We start from the raw sequence: 26,963 nt of genomic DNA, 5'->3' as shown, positions 1-26,963 counted from the left end.
CCCAATCACGAAAACACAAACCTGACTTGGGGAATGATATTGGTATTGAAAGTTTGTTCCCTCTAAAAGATTTAAAAATAAGTGCAATATTTCAGGAACACTACTGCCTTGTTCCTTCAACGTTTCTTTCATTTGTTCCTTTGGCAACTTAGGAATTTTGTATTGGGACAACATCCAAATTTCTCAACGAGTCCTCTAATACTTTTAGGCAAGTGAATATGTCTTTTAAAACATGAGAATTGAGTATGACACATTGACTTATAGGTGTGCATGATTTACTTCAATTGAAAAGTGTACAAGGGCCCTAAACGAAAAGTTCATTTGGGAAAAGAGTACTTTATGCTCATGTTAGTTTTAACAAGTCTTGTTCCTTTACTACTTGGTGATAGCATCAAAAGCATTTATTCACATGAAATAACATTTAGAAGGTTTCTTAAAATAAACGGTGCGATATTCATGCAATTTGACACATCGTTAATATGAGTAAGAGTGTTATACCTCACATGGTCCAAACTTGCTTGAAACTTTGGATATGGTTTGATCATTGATTACTTACGAGTTTCATTAAGTGTTAGTTTCACACATTTACTTCAGTTGCTCCTTGTGGCCCCTTTTATTTGTTGAGATCTTGTTCGTGTTCCTTTTTCTTCTTTGCTGGAACGCTCTAAGTGATGATGAATGGTTCGTCTCAACTGCTCCCTGTTCCCTGTTTCTCTTTCATCTGAACAAGAACTCGTTCTCTTTCCTTTGGTCTTTATTCTTGACCGTGCTTCTTCATCTTGGGTTGTCTCGCGTAGATCTGAGGAATAAGTTGCATTTGTTTGGAGTCTTTTTTTAACCAGTAAAGCATCTTTGTTTTCGCTCACAATGATGTAATAACAATACACCTTGTTGATGTTCCTTGTTGTCCATTCACTAAGAGAGTTGTTCCCGAACTTCTGTTATATTTCTGAAATTGAGTTCCTCATGAGTTGGACCAGGAACTTGTGCGTCAGCGTCAAAGCCTTCTCATGGATACGTTGGTTTTCGTTCCTGTATTCTTAAGTACTTCAGTCGTTCCGCCAAATCTTGGTCTATGTTCCCTTGATATGTGGAACATATTTTAACGCTTCAATTTCTTTTCCTTCAAAACCTTATCGTTAATTTGCACAACTAACCAAACACAAAGTGAAGTTAATAATATAAGAAATAAAGAAAACAAAGTAATTCACACAAAGTAAATAAGGATTTTGATTAAGCTCCCTTCTTAATATCACTCATAATTCACTCTCCTTATCATAGTCTTGGAAACTTCAATTTGATCCATATGAGCTTGTTCGTTGTTTTCATCCATCTTGATTACAGGGAACTAACTTGTTGTGGAGGAACTGGATTTGACTTTTTACTGTTTCCTTATCCAGTTCCTACTGCGTCTGTTCCTAATATTTCAACGGACCTTAAGGGATACACCATCTTTCCTTTCCTTTTTGTGTGATTTGTTTGCTGACCATTTCTTCGTTATAGATCTCTTGCATGATGATATAAACATGTAACACAACTTCTCTTCTAGAATCTCTTTTAAAGGCTTTTCGTGAGACACACTTATATGTCTTCAAATATGTGCATGAATAACATTTTTGTCATGAGCTTTATATTGTCTTTTCTCACATATGGCCTGCAAAATAGATCAGTTCTTGGTCTTGGGTACCCAAATTTGCTTGAGTCCCTTGTTGTTAGTAGGAGTAGTCAGATGTGCCTTTTTAAAAAAAAAATGTTTTACTATACTACTAATACTAACAAGATTAATTATGCATTCATATGGTACTGAATAAGTAAATAGTTCATAATGCATAACCTTCTTGACTTTAGGCATTCACCTTGAAAATATTAAAATAACAGTGCTTAAATAATTCAGTTCCCATAAGTAGGAACAATCAGTTCCTCCAGATTTGTTCCTTGTACTATTTCTAGTGAGATGAAGATTGATAATTTTTTTTTTTTTTTTAAATGATTTGAAAACCTACTCTTCCATTGAAGACACGTAAAAATCGTATTTAAAACAGTTAAAGTCGGATTTCAAATTCTAAAAATAGATAAGGTCATCTTTACTAGAAACAGTTGTAGGAACATGTCTGAGTTCCATCAAAGTCAATTGAAAACTTAAAGTCGGAAATTTCCATATAAGCTACCTACATGTGTTCAACACTTCACCAATAAGAAACTTATTTTGATTCGTAAAACCTGTTTTGAAATTGATATGACTTGTTCCATAAACGATATATAGGTTGTTCCTAGTAAATTCAGATTTTGAAAATTTTATTTTGAAAATCTGATTTTTCCTTTTTATTTGCATTATGAAGAAGTTCAATAATTTTTAAACACAGATTTCAAAACTCTTTTGGAACCAAAAATTGTTTTACCGAAAACAACACAAGAAACAACGAATCTCAGTTCAATCTCAATAATTTTGGTGTTCATGGTCACGTGGTTCAATTCAAGTTACATGACCTTTTCGAAAATTTGCAAAAACAATTTTTGATATCTCAAATCAATATTGCTTTTAACAAGTCTTGTTGCACACATGTTCCTGGTAAAATATTTATGAAACAAATTCTTTGCAATTTTTAAAATCTATTTAAAAATCAAACTTTTCAGATTCAAGATAATAAAATTATATTTCAAACTTTTTGGAAAAATAGAAATATTTTTAATATCGACAAGACTGGTAGAAAATTTTAATCTTGCTGGAATTGTGCAACAAACAAGACCACTTTGTTCCTCTTCAAAACCGCAAGAACTATTTTAAATTTAAAGCAAAGCCCTATTGAAAACTTGTAAATGAACATGGTTAATTCAAGGTTGCTCACAATCAATCGTTGATTTCTATTTCTGCGTTACGGAATGAACACACATATGGCCAATAATATATAACGTATGACGTTCATAATATTTAACAATTAAGAGCGAACATAAATAATATCATAAAGATTGAAAATTTACCTCCAATTATTTTTCTTCAATCTTTGTGTTAATCATCATCATCAAATACGTGCTATCCTCCTTTTCGTCCATCAAGAACAGCAGAATTGTGGGAACTGTTTCTTTCATAACTTTGTTCATCTTTTCCCGGATCACTCATCAGGATTACCTGTAAAATATAGAGCACCGGCTCTGATACCAATTGTTAGTTTAGATGAACAACACAAGAGGGGGGGTGAATTAGTGTTTGTAGATGTTGGATCTACTTTTTCGCGGAATTAAAAAAATTAAGAGATTGCAAGAGAGATTTTAGCGTGGAAACCTCTCTACCCTAATAGAGAGGAAAAACCACGGCCCCGTAGGGACTTAAACCCTTTTACTAATTAGGAAAATCACAGTTCCCTAAACTCAACTCCCTTATGAACAGTCCCTCAACCGTTCCTTCTCAATGATCTCTCTAGAGATCTTCTCTCTCAACTCTTCAGCTCGACTCAAGCTGATTCTCTCAATTACAAGGTTCACTCAAACCCCTTCCCAACTCTCAAGTATAAAAGATAGAATAACAAATAGAATCTGAAATTCTGCTGGAGCAGGAACTACGTATGTGGAACAAGAACTGACGGTACTGACGTGGGTTATAATGTAGATTTAACTTAAGCACGTAACACCACTAAGTCAGACAATTTTTCCTAGACTTATGAATGCAGTATATATAGTGATGCATGTTACCTATTAACCCTAGAAGATATATTTTATGTTTATCTTTTATTTAGGAATCCTAGACCTAATAGAACTCTATCATGATAGACTTTTATCCTAAGACTCTAACAAACATATGATCGAATAATAACTCTTTATGCAGTAGATATATTAATGAAAACTCTATCTAAACGACACTCCTTTCCTATCATGACTCTTAAATAAGATAAGCATTATTTAACCATTAACTAATGCAATCCTAATTACTATCAAACACATAATCCTAACTATACTAAAACTCCTTAGTACATGACTTAGTATTATTATGTTTAGACTTCTATTAGGACACAAACTCTAAGGTAACGTGATCTAAATACTATACTCATGCAATCCTATATACTAAGTGCAGACTAGGACCAGTACCCTCGTCATTGACACTGTTCCACGTACGTTGTTCCACCAGCTCCGAACTTTCAGTTTCTAAAACAAATCTATTAAGCACACTAATGCTACTAGATTTTCTTCTCTTCTCTTTCTCTGTACTTGTACTCTTAATTCTCCTCGAGTCCAAGTTTCTCTTCTCTTGGATTCTCTAACTCTTGAATCCTCGTTCTTCCTGTAAGTCTTTGGGTCTTCTTCAAAGTCTTACCTACACACGTCATTTATCATTTCTTTGCATGCATAATAAACCACGTCAGATATTGAGTCAAGTATGATAGATATGCATAAATCATATATTATAATATTTGCTTGACTAAAATACACATAGGATAATATGGAATATAATATATTAATACATAAATAATATTCCTACCCTAATAAGAACTTTAATATGTATGGCAAATATTATGTGACTCAAATACCTAAAATACAGTGAATCTAAACAGTCCTATATTATGCATAATACTAATTATGAAAGCTTAAACTCTAAGCATTTAATCTTTCCTAAAATGCTTATGCAAACTAAAACTCTTAGATTCCTAAACCGTCTACAATACATCATAATATATGATAAATGACACCAGCTATGATATGCATTCCTAGAAGACTCCTAATGCATATCTAACTATATGAAGAGTCCTAAGCACATACAACTATATGTACTTATGATAGGATAATATGAGAGACCTAGACTAATGCAAAATCCTACGTCTAATAAATAACTTATCCCAATATGGATTCTTACCTACAGTATAACAAACATATTAGGATGCAAATATGAAAGTATTATATGCACTCCTAAACTCTATTAACGCATACAAGTACATGTCGTACATGTGACTAGGAAAAGGAACAGTCAGACAACTAGGAACTCTGATAAACAGTTTCTGATCTCTTTCTGGTTGTTCCTGTTGGACCATATAAAGTATCATTTCGTTCTTCCTTTGTCACTATACTTACCACATGAAGTTTACCAATGTAAATGCTAATTTACATATAAACAGCATGTATGACGTAGCCATCTTCACTTTAGTGAACAATAACTTCTCATTGCTCGTGTTACTTGTTTCTTGTTTCAATCATAACTTGTTCATCCTGCGCGCATCTTGACACATATGTTAAATAGATAATCATCATTAGTTTACAATCATCAAAACCTCATTACTCAACACAAGAATTTTGCCCTTTTTGTAATTGAATCCCGCAAATATTTCATGTCGGTTTCATTATCTTGAGTAAGAGATTGTCACCAAATATTTTGAAGATGAGAGGAGATTTATTTAATTGATATAATTTCTACACGAGGAAATTTTTTTTTTTTTATTGTTTAACTTTTTAAAAATGTTTAACTTTTTTTTTAACACAAAACGAAGATATATTAGATATTAAACATAGTCTTTACAAAATGGGTCTTTATGCCAAAAACTTGTTGTCCATCCGTTAACTACTATACTAACTTCCTCTAAGAGTTCCTACCAAAATATACAAAATATACCAAAAGGTTCTCCAATTGAAACTTCCTCTAACTCTTTTTTCCCATCCACATTGAAGAACAAATATCACACAAGTGCCCTAGTTCTTGTTGTTGCATCCTTTTCCGTCACTCCTTCTCCAAGCTGCCTTTCTTCTTGACATTAGACATTGTTGTAGTCAGCGTAGCTGGTAGAGTTCCAAACATAATTTGAGTAGTAACCACATGTGATGAAGTTGTTATGGATTGTTGTGGAAGAACTTGCTTTTAAATCAATCGCCGCTTGCCCCTCATGTTGTCCAACCCCATCTTCATGCCTTGTTCTTAGTCCCTATTCATTCTCTCAATGTCTCCCTGATATTCCACGCTCGTGAATGGTGGGGGATTTTAAAAACATTTTATGTCCAAGTGCCATACCCAATGCATACTGTGCCAGACAATGGGCAGCCTTGTTATTACCCCTTGGAATGTGCTTAAACACTAGGGACTTAAATCTTGTCATCAAACATGCAACATCATGAATGACTAGTGAAAGTTCATGGTGATAAGTATGATCCATCACTACCAACATAGTATGGAGAGATTGTGCACTCTCTAGCTCCAAATTTTGAATGTCATAGTCAACCGCCATCATCAAACCTTCGTGTAGTGCATACAGTTCAGGAGCATTGGAGTAATCGCATTGAATTTTCTTGAGAAATCCATGTACCAATTTGCAGATACACTTCTAAACACTCCCCATCCACCTGCTTCATTTTGTCAGTTCCAACTTTCATACACATTGAGTTTCAAATAATCATAAGTTGGTGGTGTCCAGGTTGGGTACTTCTGCTTTGCAACCTCCTTTCCTTTACCCTGCAAGATTTGATTATTAGAAATATAATCGACAAAGAAGGAGTTGAAAACAGAAAAATCTTTTCTCATTTTTAGATAAAAAACAACTTTGTTCCTTGATATCCAATATGCCAAATTACCACACTTAAGATTACTTTCCAATTCATATTCTGTGTCAAATTAAAACTAAAGCAATCCTTCCAATCAAGATTAAAGAAAGAGCTTAGATTTATTTTTGAAGACCAATTGAGACGTGTGAAAATATAATTCCAAACTATTCCAGATTCCCAACACTCCCTGAATAAGTGTATATGGTTTTCAGAGTTTGATCTATATCTAGTGAAAATTGGTGAAATGAAGTCTAAATTGTAAGAAAGAGTTTGTGCCACTTGTGATTTCATGACAACAATTCCAGATGAGCATTTTGTACTTAAAAGGCACTCTAATTTTCCACGAAACTAATATTTTTTAGAGTTGTTGGTAGTTTTAGATGAGTTAACATAAAATAGGCTGCTTTAATATTAAACATATATACCATCTTGTAGACGCCTACATTTGGTCTGCGGCTAGAAGAGGTAAGTTCAATGTTGAAACTATAACCCACTTGTCAGCAATGCACTATGATTAGCTGAAGAACGACCCTCGACTAACTGAAGAGAACATCAGGAGTATAACCTGTTGAATATAGTAACTTCCATAAATATAAAGCATCCTAAAATAAACTGGACATGTACTTAGTCGCATTCGCATCCCAATATGACTTAATATGTGGTCGCATCTATAGAAAGATAGAATATAGTTGTCCACGTTACATCACACCTATGCGCGCCACAACATCCTAGTGCTTGCCTTCGGGTTCTATAATAACATAGCTTTAATGATAAAACTTACCGAACTCATATTTCTTGGGCACAAAACATGTAAATTTTTACCCAAATTACTTAAACATGCTCACGAGTGTGTAGATCGAATACGCTCGTTAGCAAATGATATGTCCTTACAAAGTCAAAGTTAGTCTTATAAATTATGATTTGAATCATGCACACTACATGGGTGTATAGGCCTTAGAATAGTCTTTCCATAGACTTATAATAGGCCATAATCTGATTTAAAACGAATAAGTTATAAGACATTTACTTGGACTTTGCCAAAATGGACCAACCTCCACTCTTTGGGACATAACTCGAGATTTACGAAGCCCATTGATGCAAGACCGGTGGAATTGGAAAGATGGATTCTGTATATTTTCAACAAGATATTATTTTCTAGAATCCGAGTTTGTAAAAAGAAGTTATGAGCCGTTAAACATCAAAATTTCTAGAAAACGTGGATCTGGGCAACGCTAGAATATTCTTGCCACCAAAGACCAGCGCGAGAATATTCTTGCGCCCAAAGACCTGCGCGAGAATATTTTTGCGCCAAAAGACCTGCGCGAGAATTTTTTTGCGCCCAAGATAGTTTCAAACGGATACAAATTGGATTTAAATCTGGTTTAGCGATCCTAACTCTATCGGAATTCTACCAGTCTACATTATAAATACAACCCTTCTACAACCCAATTATCATCAATTCAGTCTCACTTCTCTGATATTCTGAATTCTCTCTCCTCTCTGGTATTCTAAATCTCTCCTAAAGTCTCGTCCCGTATTCATAATTGTTCTTCCGTATTAACTCTTGTTAAGCAGAACCCTAACCGTAGAAGCACTCAAACCATCCAAATTACTACCAAATTTATAGCCTATTCATAAGCCTAAACCAAGGAATCTAAGGGGAAACTCTTTCGGAATTACAGGAAGGATAAGAATATAAAAGTCAGTACAAAGATCTTTTTAAATACAAATGAGGCTATGCTAAGGCGAGTGGTAAGTGTAACTGAGAACCGCGATATAGCCAAAACTATATTATAACGTGCCACAATCTGTTTTATTGCTTTAATCACCATTATAAATCAGTGAAACTTAATCTGATTATTTATAACGCCTAAAGAGATATTCTTTGAACAATATGAATTAGTGTTAGGTACCTTAAATCAATCTATATCACCCTTTGACGATTGTTAGTTAATATTTGTGCATTAAAAGAAACTTAGATTAGTAATGTAGTCTAACGCATGTCCCGCCTTTGTTACGTTGAACTAGTAAGGACCGCTTCATGTGCTAATATGTGGCACTCCCCGTACCAGTAATTGTCCCCCAAACCCCCAATCTCTACCCGGATGGATGTATGTTGAGCGATTCCCACACCAGGAATCACAAGGGAACCTAAGGCCGTTGTGGTCAAATACATTGAGCCTGGGTCTCACAAGCTTTTACTCACGTATCACAACAACCGGTTTTGTCAGTTTTGTAAAAATGAATGGCGACTCCATAAACTAGTAAAAGGAGGCAAATCGCCAACAGTTATTCCAATTTTACTTAATATTGCTTGCCACATTCCGCGAGGGAAGAATTAAGGAAAGAGTCTAAACCCGTCTTTTCCGACCCCCTCACAGTGGTGACTCAGCTGGGGAGTTTATTGAAATACTCGCGCAAGTAGTAAGGGGGCCTAGCCAAGGGAAAAATCTACCGCTACACCGTGTTTATCTCGGTATGAATTTGGGACGACCTGAAATTTCAATGTACACGATCAAACCGGACATAACCGTCCAGAGCGGCACGGAATTCTGGCTTCCTTGGCATGTTTCATCTCGGAAGTTGGGACAAGGACACCTAACAGCCCCGGGGGGTGCACGCGCTTCGGATGTTGTCCACTCGGCACTCCGCATCGTAGCACACCCGCCCAAATAAAAACTCTTATCTCATAAGTCTATTCTCGATACGCGCCACTCCAGCGTTTATCGGATAGGCCGTGGTAAGTTCGTCATGAAACCGGCTACTTAGACAAAATCCTGTCGGGGAATTGGCGATAGATTTGGTACCTTTTTTACACTCAAGCCTATTATTGACCATAGAGACTTACATAAAACTAAATGTGCATATTTTAAATTTTGCAAAATCATGCTCGTTGTTTGTTTCGTGTAGAAAATTATGTGCTATGTGCAAAACTAATTAATCAGACGCAAGTTTGAAGTCAACGATATTATAAAATTATATAAAAAAAGGTTTAAAACGTTGAAAAATAAATAATTATCTACGAATTGATTTAGAAAACAAAATTAAAAGCCAAAGGTCGGAACTAGGCGCAAAAATATCTAATGCCATACCGACCTACGCAATTGATTCCAACCGCGCAAATGGCAGCGCAAGAATTTTTTGCGCATGGCACACATATTCTGATGCACGTTAAAATAAGGTGAGAAGGCAACCGCAGAACGACTCTGGCGCCCAGCTCTAGGCGCGAAAAATCTCCAACGCCCAGAGTTGTGCGCAAGATATTTATAACGCCACTTTACTTTGCCAGAATTTGAATTTGTATGTTTACGAAGTCAAATAAAATATGTTCATTCAACTAATTCAAAGCACCAAAACGCATTCGTTCTAAACCATGCGTTGGTTTATTTAAAAATGTCCATCACATAAAAAATGTGCAAATTCAAAATTGTACCAAAGGCATTTTTATGGAATTACGTACGTTAATCGAATGAGTCGTGAAGTTAATCCAAATAGCATTTACAAATTACCCCCAAAGGCGAATACGCACAAATTATACTTTCGTGACGGAACGCTGAATGTTTGAGTGCACATACGCTCAAGCAAAGGGCCTAGTTCAGTAAGATATAAGCTACGGAGAAATTGGAATGACAAAATATAATGTACGAATAAGCTGAAAAAGACCTGTAGGCGCAAGATCCCTCTTGCGCCCAACAGGCTAGCGGAACAGTATTCTTGCGCCTACCATCTATGCGTTAGAATTATGTTATGCCCCGATGCTCCTTCCATACACTCACTTCTTAAAATATACTCAATAACTAAAATTGATTCGTAAGTCGTTATTAGCTTCCTAATGACACTAATTTTCGACCTTATGCCCCGATGCTCCTTCCGTACACTGACTTCTTAAAATATACTCAATAACTAATATTGATTCGTAAGTCGTTATTAGCTTCCTAATGACACTAATTTTCGACCTAATACCGCCATGCTAATGAAATAACTTTAACGTTTACTAAAAGCAAAAGTTTCTAATAAGAAAGAAAAGAGCATGTTTTCGAAAATATTTTAAAAAAATACATTTACACCAAATTACTCGTTATAATCGCTTAATAATATTCGCGGCAAAGGACAAGTCAAGTCAAGTTAAAAATCTTGGCCGAGTCTGTCACCCTTCATTTGAGTCATCCCTTGAGTCCATCATGTCCATTAGAGCCTAAGTCAACCTAGCCTGAATCCACCTAGAGTCTTAAACAAAATTGTTTTCTAAGAGTTTAACCCAGTTAAAGTCCACCAATTGAGTCATCATTCACCTAGAATTACCTTCTAGAGAGTCTTCACATACCTAGAGTCTTTCTAAGAGTCCACTTACACCTAGGATAGTTTCCTTAATCCTTACCCCGTAACTTAAGTCAAACCCGTATAACTAAAAGTAAAAACACTAAAACGGTAATAAAAGGAGTTCTACAAAGAACTCTGAGGCCTATAAGCTATCAATTAGTAGGTCTAACCTTATTCCATCATCTATAGTCAGGTTCAGCCCAAAACATTCAGCAGATTGAAAGTTATAGCTGTTGCAGTCCAGCAGTTACATAAAAATCCGTTTTGTGTTTCAAGTCAATCCCATGTCTAACCTTTGAGTCCGAGTCGTCCTAAATACCATGATGACATATTCCAAATAATTGGTACGTTGTTATAGATAGAATTCACTATTTAAAAGGATTATTGAGTCAGTCCATACCTCGAAATTAATAAATTACCGGTCTTAATTTATAAGCGATTATCACATTCTGTTTTCATCACCTAGTCCTTAAAAGTATATAAAAGTTGATGCTAGACCATAATAGCACTATAACTATCACTTGACTAATAGACACAGAATTGTTGCCCAAAATGAAAATTTAACACCTACTCAATTTGTTATTTTAATTGAATCTTGAGACGATCATGATAATCTAATTTCTAATTATCCAGATTTAGAGCAGCGTATTCCTCGAGTCTAATGCTTAGTAAAGAACAACAAAAAAAACTACCTTATGAATTGGCAGCCCTTCTAAGTACTCAACCATTGCCACTCATATTGATCAAGCATTCCTTATCATCTGAACTGTGTCAATCAAGTTTAGCCACCCAATTCGACTAACATCTCTTAATCTATCAACATTAAAACAAAAATAAAAACTAGGTTATCATATCCAACTTTAAAAATATAAAAAATCAGTTTTCTCCTTTACAGTTTTCGAAAACAATTTGCAAATCAAATGTTTTCCAAACGAATTAATTCTTCTCTAAGAGTCCTAACTAATTTGAGAATAAATCAAGGAATTGTCGCTTGATAACAAGAAATCTAATCGTTCAAAAAGTCTTTAGCGAATATGCTCTCTTCAACTTCCAGTCCAAATAGGAAAAAGGCCAATCCGCCCAAAAGTTGTTGAAACCTAAGGAACACAATACAAGATTTAATTGAGGACAGGGTCTAGACCCTTCCCATGTAAGATATGAAGTAAGAGCACTACAATCCAATTAAGACTAAACATCTACTTTTAGTGTTTAAAACTTAATTGACTTCTCAAAACATTCCTTTGGTACAAAGCAACATTTGGAACAACTATGGAATACCTACCCTCTATCGAATTGAACGTTCCACACTAGAATGTTCAAAATCGATAAAATTATGACCATCACTCTTAACTAAACATTCCAATACTAGTATGTTAGAATAGCAGGGCTCATAAACAAACCTCTACCGGACTAGAAACACGAAGATACAAACTACACTGCTAGGTAACATTTAAAACCAAAAGATTATCAAACCCTCGAAGATGTAGACTCAAATTTGAAAGAAGCTAAGACCTAGAATCTAGCACTACAAACTAATTCTACGTCACTCTCCTTTCCATTCCTTTTCTAAATTAACATAAGAGGATAAATTATTGTCATGCCTTCTTATCATGTACATTTATTCACGATCAATAAGTTCGTATTTAAAGTACTTCCTTGATTGTCTTACCATAACAGTTTTAAAAGCTACGAACAAACAAAAAGGTAAATTATTCAATATGGGAAACAAATGGCAAAATTATTATCCACTTTACATAAAACACTTCGCAACTAATCAGCCACCTAGGCCCATCATAGCCCATTAACTTCGAAAGAAAAAAATCCATCACAAGACCAACAACTGGGGGCTCACTCAGTCTACCTTAACGATTTTTGAAAGATATAATCCACCAACACAACAGGGAACTTGAAACCTTTAAAAATGTCCTTTACCTTAACCATGAAACAATTAATCCACTTTTTTGTTAGCCATGTTGAACCTCATCTAAAGGAGCCTTTTTATTCAACCCGCACTAATCCGAACCTGAGGATGGGAATGCTATGACAATAATACAGACAAGAAAAAGGAACTAATCAAATGAAAGAGGACTATACGCCAAGGACCATTCCCGGAAAATAAAGAATTCAAGAATACTGTGAAATACCATTCAAGTCAAAAGTCTTAAAAAAAATGTGAAAAATGAACAATGATGAATTTCTACCAAGACCAAACAAGACCAAACACCAAGTCCAGTTGTCAAACTACTAAGGGTATAATGGGAAATTTTGAGCCTTAACCGTTTTTTCCACCCTAAGCTTAACCACGTTACAACCCCGGAAATTCCCTCCTTGAGGTGAAGTATAAACATACATATTTCTTAAATCGCGTAAAAAAAAGAGAGAAATCCCTACACGGGGATACTTAAAACCGAGCACCAACCACTTGGCAGTAAGAAGTTAATCAAATTTGCAAAATTAACTAGAAAACGAAACGTGAAAATAAATCGAATCTTGTGAAAACCACGCATACAAACCACATGGCGCTAGAAATTACTAGCGCTTCCCATGTAAGCACTAGAAAATTATAGCACGGGAAAGTTGTGCGCTGGATTTTTTCCAACGCTTGTGCTTAAGTGTTCAATATTTTTCCTGCACTTTTACATAAAAATTTGAACACTGGGGGGGGGGGGGGTACATCTGTGCACAATTCGATTATTTCTATTCAATTTTGCGCAAATCAAGGTGAATATATAATAAAAGAATAACCCATAATCAAAAAAAAAGAACTACGTAAGGCATGATTCCAACGTGGTGCAGCCACGTTAGTCTAAATTCATTTTGGACATCTGTTCTGAGCAAAATGAACTCAGCCCACCCCGGCTAAGAGTGACTAGAACATGGACTTATAACATTCAACTTAAGTCATTTAATGCAAAAGTGCTAAAAGTCTTGTTAATTAGGCACACGATTATATTATCAACCTAATTACTTTGCCAAGAAAATAAAGCGTTCACTTCCTGAAATAACTTGTTTCCTTCTATTCGAATGCATAAGAAATTTCCTTAAATAAAAGATGCATCTATTGTAATATAAAACGTCTTCCTAAACATAGCTAAAAATAAAACTAATTAAGACAATCAAGCATTCATTATAGACAGCAAAGGCTAGCAGTTACTATCCTTAACATCCCTTGACACATCTTCATGCGAGAATGTCTTTCACCTTCTTGAACTTTGAGCATCTAAACTTCATCATGAATCGAGCAACCGATATTTCTTATAAGTAATCTGCAAGTACTATAGCCAGGAACCAAAGTGAAGCTTCCATAATTAAAAAAAGAAGAAACGGTTTGACCTTAGGCTATATTGAACCATGTGACCGCATTGTCAAATGACTTCCTTGAACATTCTTAATATGCTTTTAAATAAAGACCCTACCTTCTTCCTTTTGTTTTAAAAATATTTTCAAAAAAGTTGGATGTGTCCTCTATCTTAGTCAGTTCATTCATTTACTTGTTAAGCAATCAAGTCTGGATGCACCTTCCCATGTCTAATTCAAAAGAGGTAAAAACTTTGTCTTGCTTTATACTGGGGGGGTAAGTTAGCCAACACGTCCATTCTTCTCCTTAACAACTGATTGAACATACAAGACATTTTCATTACGAATAATTTGGAACATAACTAAATTTTCAGGTTTTAACTGATTTCTTTCTACAAACTTAAATCCGCCAAATAAGAAAAAAAGATATTGTTGACTTTGAAATATGCAATTGTCTTGTTTTATGTCTGTTTCTTTGAGTATAAGTCGAAAAGCCTTACTCCGAATTTGGCTAGAAGAGAGCCACCTAAGCTTTGGTCATGGCAGACTTCGATCTGCTAATTACCTTGACTATAGCGATGTCGCCTAATACGACACCTACAAAACAAAACTACGAGAAGAAATTACTACTCGTTCCTCAAACATACCTTACACTAAACAAGTATGATTCAAACTATTCATGAACTCTTAGTTGTCGGATGATTCCTGTTCATCCAAAACGTCATGAATATGAAAAAAAACGTATGCCAAGCATTATAATACGAAGCCAATCCCATAGCCATGCTTTAGGGCTTAAGAAAAGCACTTCAAAATTTCTCCAAACGTCGATTTCATCGCAAATTCTTAGTATTAATGATATACGTACGTCATAGGCAAATCATAGTGTTCAGTTGCATAAAACGAACTATGGGATGCTACAACCCTCATCTAAACTCTAAGCAAGATTCACTACTTAGAACTTGAAAGTTTCTCCAAACTAATAGGGAAATAAAACGTCGTGAGTTTCTAAAAACTCCGATAGTCCTACAACAACGAACATGCATGACCATAAGTCTGCATATGTCTGTTCGCACAGCTTGATCATTGCTAAAAATAAGATAATGAATGTGGAAAAAACACATCCACTTAGCAAACACATTCATGATCAAACAACGAACATTTTAAGGATGACTGACTCATTACCCAAGCCTAAAGTTTCCATTTATAGTACCTGCTATTTATAGTAACTGCCTCTTTAAGTATCCGCTAAAAATAGTAACCCTTCCAAAGATAGATTTATGTCAACGAAATTTTAATTGCATTTCAATTAAAATTCTAAAACTTATGGGAATTTTATTTGCACTCCAATTAAAATCCTAAGAAAGATTGAAAAGCATTTGAGAATTCTAGTCGAATTCTGAATTCCTAAAATCCTAAGAAAATAGAAAAAGGATTTAATAGAGTTTTAGTTGAATATATTGAAAAAAAAGGATAAAAACGTAAAAGAGTTCTAATACGGCATAAAACTGAATTAAAACTGCAATGAAAAGAGATAAAACGCATGAAAAAAGCTTTGCGCGCAAGAAGTTTCTTGCGCACAGGGCCCAACGCAGCTAATCACTCGCGCCAACATCCATGCGCAAATAGTATCTCGCGCATCCGTTATAATTCAACTCAAAAGAGAAACTCTGGAACAAATATGGCGCTAACACCTGAGCGAGAAACATTTCTCACGTCTTGGTGTTGCGCTCGAAAGATATTTTGCGCCATAATGCTTTTCAGTATATCTCGAATTCCGATCATTCCTATCTTTTACGACACTTATTTCTAATAAATAGGGCCTTAATCAGCCGAGTAAAGGGCACTAAAATTAATTCTCATACCCCAAGTAAGCGCAAATTTTTCTCACCCACAGCAGCAAAGCGCGACAAAAAGTCTTGCGCCCAGAAGATACCGACATATTCTTTTCGGGCCACTTAGACTTCGCCCAACTACAAAAACAACCGACAAATTTTACGATTTCCCTCTCGTGGGAAAAGTAACGGCTTTTCAGAAAACATTATTTGGTCCGCCAATAGGCCACGGCCTCTCGGGAAGCGATCGTGATCCACAAACCGGTCAAGACTCCGATCATTTACCAATATTTCTTATTTTAAAAAAAATAATGAGTGTTTTAAAATTACTTCGAAAATTTAAGTTTTCCGTTATCCAAAAAACGAGAGCAAGTTTATTTTTTTTTAAAAGAGTTTCGTTTCAAAAAAGGAGAGTTAAAACTAATGAAATATTTCTATCTCCTAAAATTTTCGTTTTCCAAAAAAACGAGAGCCCAAAAATTGCCGTTTTCCAAAAAACGGGGGCCAAAAGTTTTCTGCCTTCTTTTCCAAATGGCGAGAGTCAAAACAAAAATTTTTGTTTCCCAAAAAACGAGACTATAGTTTTCCGCCTTCTTTTTAAAAAGGCGAGAGTCAAAATTTTCCATTTCTATAAAACTAGAGCCACAAAAAATTTCCGTTTCTAAAAAAACGAGGGTCAAGTTTACCACTTTCTATCAAAAAAGGCGAGAGTCAAGTTTACCGCTTTCTTTCCAAAAAATGAGAGCCGAGTTTACCACCTTCTTTCCGAAAAAGGCAATAGCCAAGTTTTCCGTTTACTTTCAACAAAAAAAAACATGAGTAACGTTTCTGCTTTCTTTTTCAAAAAGCATGACATTTTAAGTGAAGTTTTCCGCTTTCTTTCTCAAAAAGCAGGACATTCAATATTTTCAGTTCAATCTAAAATAAATGTTTTTGAAAAGCTCTGCCTTTATCTGAACCCCTCCAATGACATTGTGAGGAGCTAAAAGTTCATTCTACAAGGTATCCAATAACTCGTGAGGAGAAATGTTGACATTCTTAGTGATGACCCTTAAGTCAAATGTTATCACTCGGGGGCTCGTGAGACCCTCGCATTCGAATCGATCAATTTACCAAAATTAGATTCCCTAGATGCACTCCGTCTACCAATACTTTGATCTTCATCTTAAACAGACCCCGATCAAAGTGGTGGCTAATTGTAGACGTCTATATTTGGTCTCTGGCTATAAGCGATAAGTTAAATGATGAAACTATAACCCACTTGTCAATAATGCACTCTGATTAGCTGAAGAACGACCCTCGACTAACTAAAGAGACCATCTGAAGTAGAACCTGTTGAATATAGTAACTTCTATCGATAGGAAGAATCTTAAAATAAATTGGACAAGTACTTAGTCTCATTCTCATCCCGATACGACTTAATATGTGGTTGCTTCGATAGAAAGATAGAACATAGTTGTCCGCGTAACAACACACCTATGCGCGCCACAACATTCTAGTTTGCCTTCAGGCTCAAGAATAACATATGTTTAATGATAACACTTCCCGAACTCATATTTCTTGGGCACAAAACATGTAAATGCTAACCAAATTATTTAAACATGCTCACAAGTGCATAGAATACGCTTGTTAGCTCGTTAGCAAATGATACGTCTTTACAAAGTCAAAGTTAGTCTTATAAATTGTGATTTGGATCATGCACACTACATGGTTGTATAGGCCTTGGAATAAGCTTTACATAGACTTATCATAAGCCCAAAAAAGATTTAAAACGAATAAGTTATAAGACGACATTTATTGGACTTTGCCAAAATGGACCACCCTTTGGGAAATAACTCCATATTTACGAAGCCCATTGATACAAGACAGCCGACACTGGAAAGCTGGATTCGTAGCTTTCCAACAAGATATGTTTTTCTAGAATCTGAGTTCGTATGAATAAGTAATGAGCCGTTAATGATAGAAATTTCTAGAAAACACGGATCCGGGCAACGCAAGAATATTTTTGCACCCAAAGACCTGCGCGAGAATTTTCTTGCGCCCAGGACAGTTTCAGACGAATACAAATTGGATTTAAATCTGGTTTAGCGATCCTAATTCTATCGGAATTCTACCAGTTTACACTATAAATACAACCCATCTACACCCCAATTATCATCAATTCAGTCTCACTCCTCTGATGTTCTGGATTCTCTCTCCTCTCTGGTATTCTAAATCTCTCCTAAAGTCCCGTCTCGTATTCATAATAGTTATGTCGTATTAACTCTTGTTAAGCAGAACCCTACCCGTATAAGCACTCAAACCATCCAAATTACTACCAAAGTTATAGCCAATTCATAAGCCTAACTAAGTAATCTAAGGGAAACTCTACCGAAATTAAAGGAAGGATAAGGATCTAAAATTAAGTACAAAGATCGTTCTAAAGTTAAAGAAGGCTCTGCTAAGGCGAGTGGTATGTCTTCCTGAGAACCGCAATATAGCCAAAACTATATTGTAACGTGCTATAATATGTTTTATTGCTTTAATCACCTTTATAAATATGTCAAACTTAATCTGATTATTTATAACCCCTAAAATGATTTTTTTGGACAATACGGATTATTGTTAGGTACCTTAAATCAATCTAAATCACCCTTTGACTATTGTTAGTTAATGTTTGTGCATTAAAAGCAACTCGGATTAGTAATGTAGTTTAACGCATGTCTTATCTTCGTTACATTGCAATAGTAAGGACCGCTTTATGGGCTAATACGTGGCACTCCCTGTATCAGTAAATATTCCCCGAACCCTCAATCTCTACTCCGCTGGATGTATGTTCAGCGATTCCCAGACAAGGAATCACAAGGGAACCTAAGACCGTTGTGGTCAAATACGTTGAGTCTGGGTCTCACAAGCATGTACTCACGTATCACAACAACCGAGTTTTGTCAGTTTTGTAAAACTGAATGGCAACTCCATAAACTAGTAAAAAGAGGTTAATTTCCCATAGTTAGGCCGATGTTACTTAATATTGCTTGTCACACATCCGCGAGGGAGAAGTAAGGAAAGGCCCTAAACCCGTATTTTTCGACCCCCCCTCAAATATCTTTACTTTATGTCTATCTAATAAAGTCTTCTTGATTATCACCAGTGGAAAAACGGACTGCTATTATCAAATCGCAAATGTTTGGCGGTAAATAGCTTATAATTCTCTCGATATTCCTTTTGCCATTTTTAATAACGTCACTAACAAACCAATGAGAAATTGACTTCGGAAATCCTTAGTTAGTAAAATATAAAGGAGTGTTGGGCCAACCCAATAATGGTACCATAAAGAAGTGGACTTCCCATTTCCAATATCAACCATCAACCCATTATATAACAAAGAACGACCATGCAAAATGTCCCTCCACATCGGGGATTGATGCGTCTCAGGGATGTAATAAAAAAATGAAGTTCTCTTCACACATTTTTCATTAAAAATTCGTAGTCAAAGCTTTTCTGAATTAGTAAGAATTTTCCATCCTAAGTTAGCCACGAAGGCCAAATTCCACTATTTGAAGCCTCTAATTCCCAAACCCCCCTCACCCAAAGATTTAGTAACATTATTCCAAGAAATATGTGCAACGTGCCTACTTCTATCAACTTTAGTCCAGAGAAATTTCCTATTACCATTTTCAATGCAATGATCACAGTTGAAGGTAATTGAGAAGTCTGCATAGAGTAAAGAAGGTACGTGTTCAAAACATATTTGAAGAGGGTGCAACGACTAGCCATATTCAATAGTTTTGATTGCCAACCTCTAATTCTTTCCAATGTTTTATCTAACAGACCCATGAAGTTACTAATTTTCAGCTTGTTTGGACGAATATCCACCCCCAGGTATTTACCAAAAGAGGTAGAAGTCTGAAAACCATGAATAGAAGCAATCGAGTTTCGAAGGTTGAGATTCATATGAATAGGAAATATCAAGGAAGATTTTTCATATTAATATTGAGACCTGAAATATCACTAAGTTCTTTTAAAGTCTTCATAATATTATTCATATTATCAGAAGTGGCGTTCCCAAAATAAAAAACATCATATGCATAGAAGACATGAGATAAGCTAATATTACGAGTAACTCGAATACGCTTCCACCTCCTACTATTGACTTGTTGTTTTATAAGGGTGGATAACCTATCTAAACAAAGAACGAAAATGTACGAAGAAAGGGGGCCACCTTGACTAATGCCCCTTAAAGGAGTGAACTCCTTTGTTAGCTCTCCATTCCAAAGAACGGTAATACGAGGAGTAGTAATACAATTCCCAATAAGACGACTCATGTTATTCGGGATAGAAACTAACTAAAGTGTCAATGTGTCATGAATAAAGCTCCACTCTTGACTATAATAGCCCGTTGTGCAACATTTTAAAAGTTCCATTTCGTTGGAAAAGAATGAAAGAAATATACTACGTATGACACTTAAAATGTAAAGAATCACTTTTGTCTCAAACAAAACTTATACTTTGCTAATTTTAAGGTTCTTTGGCACTATATCCTTTGATGGGAGATGCTACATATACCCAGGGGATACACAATAGTGTTGTACCCTGGGTTCCCATTGGTTGTTGCCACATGGGCAATGTCACATGGGGTTGAATTTTCAGATTGAAATTTCAAATGGTATTTGAATTTGAAATTCAAATCTTTTTTATTTCCTTTTACCTTTAATTTTTAATAAATTGGATTTTTTTTCCAGAATTTTTTTTGGGGGGAAATAATTAGGAGGGAGAAAATGAAGATTTTTTTTTAATAAATTTGGGCAAATTAATTAGTGATTCTAGGTATTAGACGAAATTCCGATGAAAATTCAACAACATCAATCATCACTGGAGTAATAATAATACGATTTTGTGTAATGAATATATGATTTAGAAGTTTCGGGTCGATTTTGTGCCTTGAACTTAAGAATCGTCGTCTGGGTTTGATTTTCATTATAAGTGAGGGTTCGACTTTAAATTGTGTAAGGTAAAAGAAATTGGGGAGTAAATCTGAATTTTGGAACGGGCTGTAATAGAATTAAGAAGATACGGAGCTTCAAAGTTTTTCATTTTCATTTCAATTTTCTGGGTTGAGGTTCAGATCTGGTTTGCGACAGAGTTGTTAATGAATGAAACACATTAGTATGACCGTAAATGAATTTAGTATGAACTTTTATATATGTAATTAACCCTATATATACATCACAAGTTAATTAAGTAGTCTGACTTTTATTTATTTTAGTATGTAATTTTATATAGTTTGTATCGGTAATCAACCCTTATATACATTATAAATTATCAATTGTTAATGGCTCCGGCCTCACGTTACAATGGTTACTGCAAACACATGCAATCCCCTTGGTCACGAGTTCGATTCTTGCTAACTCAGTCTAATGCGCTCATTATATCTCAGTTCTCTCTTCCCTCCCACTACCCCCCTTTTTAAAAAAAAAATTCTTTATTCATTTATTATGCTATGTACAAAATATTGATTCTATGTTTATGTATCCAATGTTTATAATTTTATTTACTTATTGTGTTATGTATAAAATATTGTTTTCACTCTAATGCGCTCAATATATCTTTGGTCTCTCTCCTCTCCACCTTTTAATATTTTTAGTTTTGTCCAGACACGAGTATTTTTAATTGACCGTCCATACATGTCTTGCCTCTCCTATTTTTTTTTTCAAGTTGGTGACACTTGTACCATGATTAACATTTCACCTTTATACTCACTTTATTACGGGTTATTACGTACAAGAATATAAAGGAAATAAAAAGCTTTGTTTTAGTAAGATTTTTATATTATTTAGTACGACGAGTACTTTTTTAATTTTTTTTTTAAAATTTTTTGAGATATTTTACTTGGTAGAGGGTATTGTTACTTAGGAGAAAGAAAATTTAAAAAATATAAAATAAATAAGGGTAATGAACTCAAATAAGAAGATTAATATATTTTTGTTTCCATATCAAAACTCATATCTGGTTTTTTGGGTTAGTAGTTGATATTAATAAGTTGTATACATGATAAGTTTTTGTTTTGACGTTTGTGGTAAAAAAGTGGTATTTGAATTATTTTAGTATGAAAAAAGGTTTATTGTTTATAAGTTAAAACTAAAATTTCATAATATATTAAATATGAACATATACTAACCCATAAATATAAAGTCATGAAAAAATAAGTTCAGTAGGGAGACATAAGTTTCAACTAACGAAATCACGTATTTACAAAATTTTACTCTATACACACGCATGAAATACCTATAGTAAAACTTATACTTCGTACGTCGTATTCATATAAGAAATTGAACAATAATTAAGTTTTCGAATACGAAACATATATGATAAGATTTTTTAAGCCAACATACGTAACTTTTAAACGTTTTTACAGATCTCGATTAGGGACAACCAAGCGACAAATCATAAGGGATTGTTTGATACAAAGGCTCCCGTCAATATGTACGAGATAATGACTCTAATTATTGTATAACAAATCAAGATAATTATGGGGGCGAGGGTACAAATCTACTCATTAACCAAACTCGCCCGATTACGACCTTTAATCCAATTTTTGTATCAAATATTAACAACTAGATTTTAGCCCGTGCGATGCATGAATTCTATTAAATTGTTAAGCTAAAATAAAACTCCTATATATACCAACTGCTATATTTATATATTAGATTAGATTATTTTTTATTTTGGATTGAATTTCATTTTGGATTTATTTTTTAATTATTAGAGTGTTTGATTTTAGATGAAATTGTATATGTGTAATATTAATAATTAATTAATAAAAATATCTACGTGGCGCCTAATTATTTATCTACGTGGCACTTGACTTTTTTAATTCAAAAATAATTTCAAAATATTATTTTTCATTGATCGAAAGCTTAGATTTCCTACGTGTCACTCTAATATTGGATTAGTGTTTGATTTTAGATTGAATTTTATTTTAGATCAGTGTTTGACTTTAGCCGGAATTTTATTTTATATTAGTGTTTGATTTTGGATGAATTTATTTTAGATTTATTTTTAATTAGTAGAGTATTTTATTTTGGATGGAGATGTACATATTAATAATTAATTAGTTAAAATATATATGTGACGCCTAATTATTTATCTACGTGACACTAGAATTTTTTAATTCAAAAATGAATTAGAAATATTATTTTTCATTGGCCGAAATCATTAGATTTCCTACATGGCGCTCTAATAATTCAGCAAATATGCCTCCTTTATATATGTATATTATATTTAGTAGTAACCCTACCAATACATTTTAAGCCCGAATCAATTAAAAAAAATCATATGGTCACTTCATTTAGCAATCAAATCAATTGTCTAAAATTATCTTAGCTAAGATCAATAAAAAATATTGCAATTCTATCATTTCATAAACATTTCATAAACGTTGAAAGTTGCAAGAATCATAAATAAATTAGAGGATGGAAAAGTGGTAGTATAGTATGTAAATATTTTTATCAACAAAATTATAAGAAATATAGTATGTGAAAAGGTAAATCACCCAAAAATTACGAAAAAGTAATAAGTACATTTTTAAAACTCTATCGATATAATTAGTGATTTTTACGTATATATTCTTTGGTTGTTTAGGTTAGTAAGCGTTTCTGAAAGGTTTTACTTTGACATCATAAAATAAATTATATAAATACACTTTAAAGATAATTAATGATTTTATATATTTTAAAAGGTAAAATTAAAGTGACATTATAGATAAACTTTAAAAAAGACACATAAAAATAAAAAATACGGGGTTAAGTTAAATCATTGGATGCTAGATTGAGGGAGACAATATTTAGTGTCTACAATACTTATATATCAAAACTTATCGCACTTCCTTTATCCATTTTTGTTTAACCGTAAATGATCTATTCTCGATACGTATAAAAATAACATGTTCGTGTATGTGTTTATAAAAAAAAACATCACCTTAAGTTTATGATCTAAAATAATTCTGGATAAACTTGATCTATATAAGATTAGGAACTAAAGTTATAAGTTATCATTATTACTCCATAATTTGTATTATGTGGATCGGAGTAATTATAAGTATTTATTGCTTGAAAGTTGCAAAACCCATAAATTAACGACGGGATGGAAAAGTATTGGTTTAATATGTAATTATTTTTATTGACAAAGATAATGAAACATATTAGTGTGTGAAAAGGTAAATCCACAAAAATTGTGAAAAAGTACTAAATTCATGTTAAAACACCATCGATATAATTAGTTATTTTTCACATATACGTTATTTTGTTGTTTGGGTTAGGTGAGCGTTTCCGGAAAGATTTTACTTTGAAATCATAAAACTAGTTAGATAAATACACATTTAAGATAATTAATAATTTTATACATTTTAAAAGGTAAAATTAAAGTGATATTATACATAAACTTTTTTTTTAAAAGACCCATAAGAAACCAAAAGATGGGGTTAAGTTGACTCATTAAACGATAGATTGAGGGAGACAACATTAATTTGGATTCTATAATACTCATTATATAAAAAATAATCGCGCTCCTTCTATCCGTTTTTGTTTGTCTTAGTTTTAAGAGATTGAGATTTTAACTGTGAATGATCTACCGCGATACGTATAAGAATAACATATTCGTGTATGGTTTTATAAACAAACATCACCTTAATTTTATGATCTAAAATAAGTTTGGATAAACTTGATCCATATACGATTAGGATTTAAAGTTCTAATTCGTTATCTTAAATTACTCCATAATTTGTACTCCATCTTTTCTGCAATGTTGTTCCAGTTTTCACTTTTCACGTTTGGTAATGCACATTTTGTATCATTTTCATCTCTAATTACAATAGTTAAACATTATAATATTTTAGTATGCAATATAATACAATTGGGGATAAGTAATTTTCAATTAATGAAATAACATATTTACAAAATTTTACTCTACACACACTCATGAACTACCTAGAATAAAACATATATGTCGCATTCATATAAGCAATCGTACAATAATTAAGTTCTCAAATAAGAAACGTATATGATACAATTTATTCATGAACAAAACTCGCCCGATTACGGCCTTTAATCAAATTTCCGTATCAAATATTAACAATTTATTAGTTACCCTACAAATACATTTTAAGCCCGAATCAACTAAGCAAAATCATGTGGTCACTTCAATTAGCAATCAAATCAATGAGGAACATAAGGCAGTTGTCTAAAATTATCGTGAGAGATCAATCAAACATGTTGTACTCCTATCCGTTTTTTCTTTGTCTTATTTTTAGTCAGGATGTTAAGATTTTAACCCTAAAAGATCGATCATCGATACATATAAGAATATAATATCCGTGTGTGGTTTTATAAACAAACGTCGACTTTTATGATCTAAAATATGATTTTATAAACTTGATCAGTATACAATATGAATTAAAGTTTTTTATTATCTTAAATTACTTCATAATTTCTATTATGTGGTGTAAAAGACAAAATTATGTTGTGTTAAAAGTTGCAAGACCTATAAATAAATTATGGGGTGGCAAAGAGGTGGTATAGTATGTAAATATTTTTATCAAATAAATAATAAAACATATAGTATGTGAAAAGGTAAACCAACCAAAAATTACGAAAAATTAATAAGTACATTTTTAAAACACTATCAATATTATTAGTGATTTTTACATATATGTTTTTTGGTTGTTTAGGTTATGTAAGCGTTTCTGAAAGGTTTTACAATGACAACATAAAACAAACTAGATTAATACACTTTCAAGATAATTAATGATTTTAATATTTTGAAAGGGAAAATTAAAGTGACGTTACACATAAATATTTAAAAAAGACCCAAAATCAAAAAGATGGGATTAAATTAAATCATTGTATTCTAGATTGAGGGAGACAATATTTAGTGTCTACAATATTTATTGTCTACAATATTTAGTGTATACAATATTTAGGAGATTGAGATTTTAACTGTAAATGATCTATCATCGATACATATAAGAATAATATATCAGTGTATGGTTTTATAAACAAACATCACCTTAATTTTATAATCTAAAATAAGTTTGGATAAACTTGATCCATATACGATTAGGATTTAATGTTCTAATTCGTTATCTTAAATTACTCCATAATTTGTACTCCCTCTATTCCATAATGATGTTCCATTTTTCACTTTTCACGTTTTCCAATGCGCATTTTGTATCATTTTTATCTCTAATTATACATGAGATAAAATTATAAAATTTTGATATTCTTAAAATACTCATTGATGAAGCGAATCAAACAAAACCTCGCATGCATATGTTTTTCCTTATATATTGGAAAAAATTAGAAGACTCTCTTTTAATGTGAATAGTGTCAAAAAACATCATTATGGAACAAAAATAGTATTATATGGTTCGGAGTAAAGATAAACATATATTGTTTGAAAGTTGCAAAACCCATAAATTAATTATGGGAAGGAAAATGTGATGGTTTAGTATGTAAATATTTTTATCAACAAAGATAATGAAACATATAGTACGTGAAAGGGTAAATCACAAAAAAAAAAATTTATAAGAACATTTTAAAAACTCTATCGATATAATTAGTTATTTTGTTGTTTAGATTAGGTAAACGTTTATGAAATGTTTTATTTTGAAATCATAAAACAGATTAGATAAATACACTTTTAAGATAATGACTGATTTCATATATTTGAAAGGTTTAATTAAAGTGACATATACATAAACTTTTAAAAAAAAGACCCATAAAAAACAAAAAAGACAGAGTTAAGTTAAATCATTAAACCTTAGATTGAGAGAGACGATATTTGATGTAAATTATATCTAAACTTATTGTACTACCTCTATCCGTTTTTCTTTATTTTAGTTTTAGGATCAAGATTGAGATTTAAATCATGAATGATCTATCATCAATAAATGTAACAATAACATATTCGTTTGTGGTTTTATAAACAAATATCGGCTTTTATGATATAAAATAAGTTTGGATAAAT

The sequence above is a fragment of the Spinacia oleracea genome, chromosome 1, assembly GCF_020520425.1.
Source record: "Spinacia oleracea cultivar Varoflay chromosome 1, BTI_SOV_V1, whole genome shotgun sequence".
Classification (NCBI taxonomy): Eukaryota; Viridiplantae; Streptophyta; class Magnoliopsida; order Caryophyllales; family Amaranthaceae; genus Spinacia; species Spinacia oleracea.
Note: the sequence above shows the minus strand (reverse complement) of the source record.